General features: G+C 43.5%; 1 pseudogene; it reads left to right on the top strand.

The window, feature by feature from the left end:
• Nucleotides 1-5,560: 5,560 nt before the first annotated feature.
• LOC110315084 lies at nt 5,561-6,028 on the top strand (annotated as a pseudogene).
• The last annotated feature ends 409 nt before the right edge of the window (nt 6,029-6,437 follow it).

Below are 6,437 nucleotides of genomic sequence, written 5' to 3'. Positions count from 1 at the left end.
CCCTAAAGATCCACAACTCCAAGAAGAAGAGCTGGCAGGAGAGAGAAAATGAAAGATGACTAGGACATGCCTGAACAGGCAACCAGTGCTAGTATGCTAAGCATGTTTGTCCCTCCTGCACCCAGAATGAACTAGCTGCTTTTCATTTAACACAAAAAGGTGGCGATCAGGTCCTATTTGCTAGGAAAGACAGCTTCTTCAAACGTGTTGTCCATAGCAATGTTGCAATAAGCTTACCTAATTTCCACTAGCTGACTTGTTTGTGTGCTTAGCTCTATACTGTTCTTCCTGCAAGTTCACAGTCACAGTAAAGGGGGAAGATGTGGCCATGAACTACAAAGCAAAGGATAAGGTCACAAAGTAGGAGCAGATACCTGATGCCTGTATCTGTGTTCTGATTGAACTACACTGTGCCTTTTATGTTTTTTTTCTATTCTTTTTTTTCCCAATTTTTATTAGGTATTTACTTCTTTTACATTTTAAATGCTTTCCCCCTATACTCTCCCACCTACTTCCTTACCCACCCACTCCCCCTTCTTGACCCTGGTGTTCCCCTGTACTGGGGCATATAAAGTTTGCAAGACCAAGAGGCCTCTCTTCCCAATGATGGGTGACTAGACCATCTTCTGCTACATATGCAGCTAGAGACAAGTGCTCTGGGGGTACTGGTTAGTTCATATTGTTGTTCCACCTATAGGGTTGCAGACCCCTTCAGTTCCTTGGGTACTTTCTCTAGCTCCTCTATTGGGGGCCCTGAGTTCCATCTGATAGCTGACTGTGAGCATCCACTTCTGTGTTTGCCAGGCATTGGCATAGCCTCACAAGAGACAGATATATCAGGGTCCTTTCAGCAAAATCTTGCTGGTGTATGCAATATTGTCTGCATTTGGTGGTTGATTATGGGATGGACCCCTGAGTGGGGAAGTTTTTGGATGGTCCATCCTTTCATCTCAACTCAAAACTTTGACTCTGTAACCCCTTCCATGGGAGTTTTGATCCCAATTCTAAGAAGGGGTGAAGTGTCCACATTTTGGTCTTTGTTCTTCTTGAGTTTCAGGTGTTTTACAAATTGTATCTTGGATATTCTAGGTTTCAGGGCTAATATCAACTTATAAGTGAGTGGATATTATGTGAGTTCTTTTGTGATTAGGTTACCTCACTCAGGATGATACCCTCCAGATCCATCAATTTGCCAAGGAATCTCATTGTTTTTAATGGCTGAGTAGTATTCCATTGTGTAAATTACCACATTTTCTGTATCCATTCCTCTGTTGAGGGACATCTGGGTTCTTTCCAGCTATTATAAATAAGGCTGCTATGAACATAGTGGAGCATGTGTTCTTATTACCAGTTGGAACATCTTCTGGATATATGCCCAGGAGAGATATTGCTGGATCCTCTGGTAATACTATGTCCAATTTTCTGAGGAACCACCGGACTGATTTCCAGAGTGGATTTACAAGCTTGCAGTCCCACCAACAATGGAGGAGTGTTCCTCTTTCTTCACATCCTCACCAGCATCTGCTGTCACCTGAACTTTTGATCTTAGCCATTCTGACTGGTGTGAGGTGGAATCTCGAGGTTGTTTTAATTTGCATTTCCCTGATGATTAAGGATGTTGAACATTTTTGAGGTGTTTCACAGCCATTCAATTTTCCTCAGTTGAGAATTCTTTGTTTAGTTCTGTGCCCCATTTTTAATGGGGTTATTTGGTTTTCTGGAGTCTGTCTTCTTGAGTTCTTTATGTATAATGGATTATGTTTTTAAAGTAACTACAAATATAAAGATTTAATGTTTTCGAGAGAGATGGCTCATTGGCTAAGAGCACTGACTGCTCGTACAGGGTTCCTGAGTTTGAATCCCAGCAACCACATGGTGGCTTACAACCATCTATAACGGAATCTGATGCCCACTTCTGGTATGTCTGAAAACGGTGACAGTGTACTTACATATATTAAATAAATAAATAAATAAATAAATAAATAAATAAATAAATAATTTCAGTTTTCAACCTAAAAGTAATCTTTATTTCTGCCTTCTGAGAAATCAGAAAGTTTGCACATTGTGGATATAAATTTCCTGGATGCTATACCCAACAGAATCTGAAGTAGATGCTTTCTGCAGTGGCATCAGACATGGTGGCACAAGCTTTTACCCCAACACTTGATAGGCAGAGTCAAGTGGCTCTGTCTGAGTCTGAGGCCAGCCTAATCTACACAGCAAATTCCAAGCCACCCAGGGCTAAATAATGAGACCTGTTGCTCATCAAACAAATAAACAAACAAATTAAACAAAACAAAAACAGCCCCTGAGAAGGTGGGAGGTAGTTTGTTCAGTAACGTAGCACTGTGGGGGCAATACCAAGAATAGTACTGGTTCAACAATAGTGAGCTGGCTGAAGTTGGACGGTTGGTGGCACCTACAGCCTCGTGCTGGATAAGAGACATATACTAAACAGGAACAGAGTTCCTGACCCCTTGAATCCCCAAAACACTATGAAACAGAAGAGGGTGTTTTATTGATAAAGTTGAGCATAAAAGCCTTGTAGGTTAGGGAAGGTGGCAAGAGCTAGGGGTGTCCTAGAGACCAACATGTAGCCTCTAAATGACTGTCCCCAGGGCTTACCCTAACTGCTTTCATCTCTAGTGTGTTCTAAGGGGCGTACCCCAGGGCAGTGTCCTCAAAGAGGAAGGCTGCTGAACAGTGAAACTCAACCCCACTGGAATGATATCTCATTTCAGAGTGAAGCAGCACCCCCCCACACACCATTACCAATTACCCTATTAAAAGGCTGAGGGAGCTGGGAAGTCCATTGAGAGTTACAAAATTCTTAGTCTAGTAAAGACACTCTAGTTGAGAAGGTTCCAGTGGGAAGAACATCCACNTCTGTGTTTTCTGTGTTACAGGAGGAAATGAGGCCATCTCTATGCCAGGTCCTCCTTTCCCAGGCTCCACACCAGCACAGGACCACAAGCCTGCTCCTGTCCTCTGCTGACCACAAGGAGCTCTTACAGACCATACACCTCTGGGCTAGCTCATAGCTAGCCTTTCTTAGCCTCCTGCAGGCACCAAGCTTCAGCCTCTCTCTTTTTGAGACTCTGAAGGAGATCTCCACCTCAATTCTAAAGTTGTCAGAATGTTGTGCAGCCCTCAGATCAGGGAGTCACCAGTCCCATTCTGTCAGCCTGCAACATCACCCCAAATTCTGCTCTTCAGTTGTGAAAGGAAGGATCTGTAATAAAAGACATCATAGATTCCTTCCATCTCAGAATCTCTCTAGTGCTTTGAGTCACTGAATACATGTGGGTGCATGTGCATATGTGTGCATGTGTGTTCGGGAAACAGAGATTCATTAATTTTAGTGTCAAGGATTTCATCCTGTCAGTTGGCTTTCTTGTTTGGGGGTCTGTGGTAAAGAAAAGCCTACGATGGGAGGCATGTGCTAGAGCAAAGCTGCTCAAGGTCAGTGCAGAAGAAAGGAGGACAGGAAAGGACACTGTGTCCCACAGCATTCTTCAAGGGCAATCCCATGGCGTCCTAGCTTCTTGCTGCTGAGTCTTACTTCCTAAAGCTGAGCATCCACTCACAGCAGCACAGGCTGCTTACAACCTGTCTCATAAGTTGGGTCTGGAAGTGCAAGCCTGAGACCCTACAACTTCCAGCCTGAGTCAGAAGGACAGAAAAATTTGAATCCAATCTGGGTTTCTAAGCAAGTTCAAACCAAACCCAGGCTCTAGAGTGACACCCTACTCAACATTCCTTAGCACCACCAAAAGATCAGTCCCTAAAAAACAGGTTACTGTTACAATTTTATAAATGTTGTTCACTGTCATTTCCATAGACAGCCGGAGCACTGTGCAGAGCTGTGTCAAATACTATGCTGACACTGGGAATCTGTCNGTCAGTAGGTCAAGAGTAGTCATTGCAAGAGGATCCCAGGGTTGAAGAAATTCCAAGTTTTGGACACAATCTCTCACCAATGGAATCTGAAAAAACAAATAAACAAACAAACAAAAAACTATCAACTGGGTCAGCAAAATATTTGCTGTAGCTTATAGGTCAAGTGCAGAAGTATTTCTTGAGACAACACCTTATGATATTCATCACGATTGGAAAGAAAAACCCGAGGACTTAGTACTAGGATATAACTCTAGCTGTACTTCACAACAGAACTGGGAGCAGGTCTGGAGATTTGTCAGTGGATGGGAATGCAAGGGAGGTTTGGATAATAAAAACTTAGAGAGGCATATAAAGTATGGAAGCCAAGTGGCAGTTCATAACTCTAGATTGCTAAAGGTCCCAGGTTCAATCTCCAGCACAAAGAAAAACAAAAATAAATATTCTGTTAGGGTTATTGCATCTTTTTAACATTGGCTTATAGTAACTCCGGTATCTTAGATAAAGAGGTGTTCTTCTGAGGTTCCATGGTGTAAAACTAGACCATCAGTACTAGCACTGGATCAAATGCAGGCAGATGGAAATGTAGAAAGGAATCTTATACTAGAAACAATTAGAAAAATATTATGAACTATGCTGTGAATACAGTTTGTTATTGTTTCTATATGCCATATTTTAAGTTTATCTTTTAACGTGCACATGTGTTTACACTCACATGTGCCATGTGGGGACAGGTACTAACAAATGCCAAATAGTTGTCCAATTCCCCTGGACTTATCACAAGTTGTGATCTCTGGATGACAACCTGGGGTCCTCTGTAAGGGGAGGAATCTGGAAGAGTGGAAGTTCTCTTAGCCATTGATATCTCACTGATCTCTAAGATCTATACATGTCTCTGTGTGTCTGTGCATGTAGTGTTCCTGTCTGCACGCTGACCGACGCCTGTCTGCGCGGGCAGAAGACACTTTGGGTGGGTTCGTACTTCAGAGCTAATCTCCCTAAAATAAGATGATCTGCAAGAAAGGTTATTAATATTTATTGGTTACACGCGGGAGAACCCAACCCTCTCCCACGTGTCCTAAGTCCCATTGTCTCTGCATGGCCTAATGGTCCATGTCCCAATGGCGGAATGTGTCCCAATGGCAAGCGGTCCAATTCTCCGTGGAGCTGTGTCCAGAAGGCGGGTCCAATCGAGTAGGCATGACGACATTGGTGGTTGGTCCGGGCGACGAGTGGGCGTTGACAGTGGGCGGTTCGAGGACGCTGTCCAGATCCAGGGTTCCAGGAAGAAACTCCCAACCTGTCTGCAAGAGGCGGAACACAAGGCTTAGAGGGAGAAGCCAACATGTGCACATGTGTATGAACGTGCCAAAAGACGTTATTAGAAGACATAAGATGTTGTGGGATGGAGTTAAAAGCAATTGCAAGCCACCCAGCATAGGTGCTGAAACCAATCTTGGGTCCTCTGGGAGAGCATCAAGTGCTCTTAACAACTGAGCCATCTCTGCAGCCCTTAACATCATTTAATTTTAAAGATTCAAGGCAGAAGGTAAATACCTCTTACAATCAAGGCTTCCCAAGGCTTTCTAAAAGTGTGTAGTCAGGCTAATAGAAAACTTGGCAAGGTGGAAGCAGTCACTTCTCTTCTGTCTTCACCGGAAACATGGGTCCAAAGCTGCTTGAGTACTGACTTTGTCTCCTGCTACTGCTGGGACTTGTCCTAATGCTTGCCTCATGCCAGGGACAAACCCCTTCCCAGTGGTTTGCCACCCAGCATATCACTAATAAGTTCAACCTCCACTGTAATATTGAAATGCTGCCTATTAACAGGAATAGAAGAAGATGCAAGAACTTAAATACTTTTCTTCATACAACTTTTGCTAGTGTTGCTGCTGTGTGTGGCAATCCAAGTGGCTTGTGCAGTGACACTAGATATACAAACTGTCGCAATAGTTCATCTCAGGTACCTATAACTGTCTGTGACCTCACAAGTCAGGGAAGAAATTATACCCAATGCAGATACCAAACAAAAGGATCAGTGAAGTACTACACAGTTGCCTTTGACTCTAGCACTCCACAGGACAGTCCCAGGTATCCAGTGGTTCCAGTTCACTTGGATGGGACATTTTAGCTCCAGTTCCAGCACTTCGTACCTTCACTCAACTGCTACTGCCAAGATCACAGTAGTGAAGAACCAATTCCTCTGTCTGCACTTCATATCAACACCTGTTCTCATGAAACCTGTCACTGATTCCCTTTAATTTAGCTGAACAGATCTTTCTAATTAATAAACACCTTTGCATACAAATCTAGATCTCTGGTATCTCTGTGTCTGACAGGGTTGGGGAGAAAGGAACAGGGAGAAACATACACCGGGAAGTGTGTGTGTGTGTGTGTGTGTGTGTGTGTGTGTGTGTGTGTGTGTGTGTGTGTTGAGGCAGGGCCTCATACCAATTGAGGCATCTTCCCAGTCCCTGGAAACAAATGAATCTGAGAAGAGATGGACATCTTTCCAGAAAGTTCCCACACAACATCTTACC

Source organism: Mus pahari, unplaced genomic scaffold, assembly GCF_900095145.1.
Source record: "Mus pahari unplaced genomic scaffold, PAHARI_EIJ_v1.1 scaffold_6868_1, whole genome shotgun sequence".
In the NCBI taxonomy this organism is placed as follows: domain Eukaryota; kingdom Metazoa; phylum Chordata; class Mammalia; order Rodentia; family Muridae; genus Mus; species Mus pahari.
The sequence above is the reverse complement of the archived record's forward strand: the minus strand, read 5'-3'. Positions and strand labels throughout refer to the sequence as shown.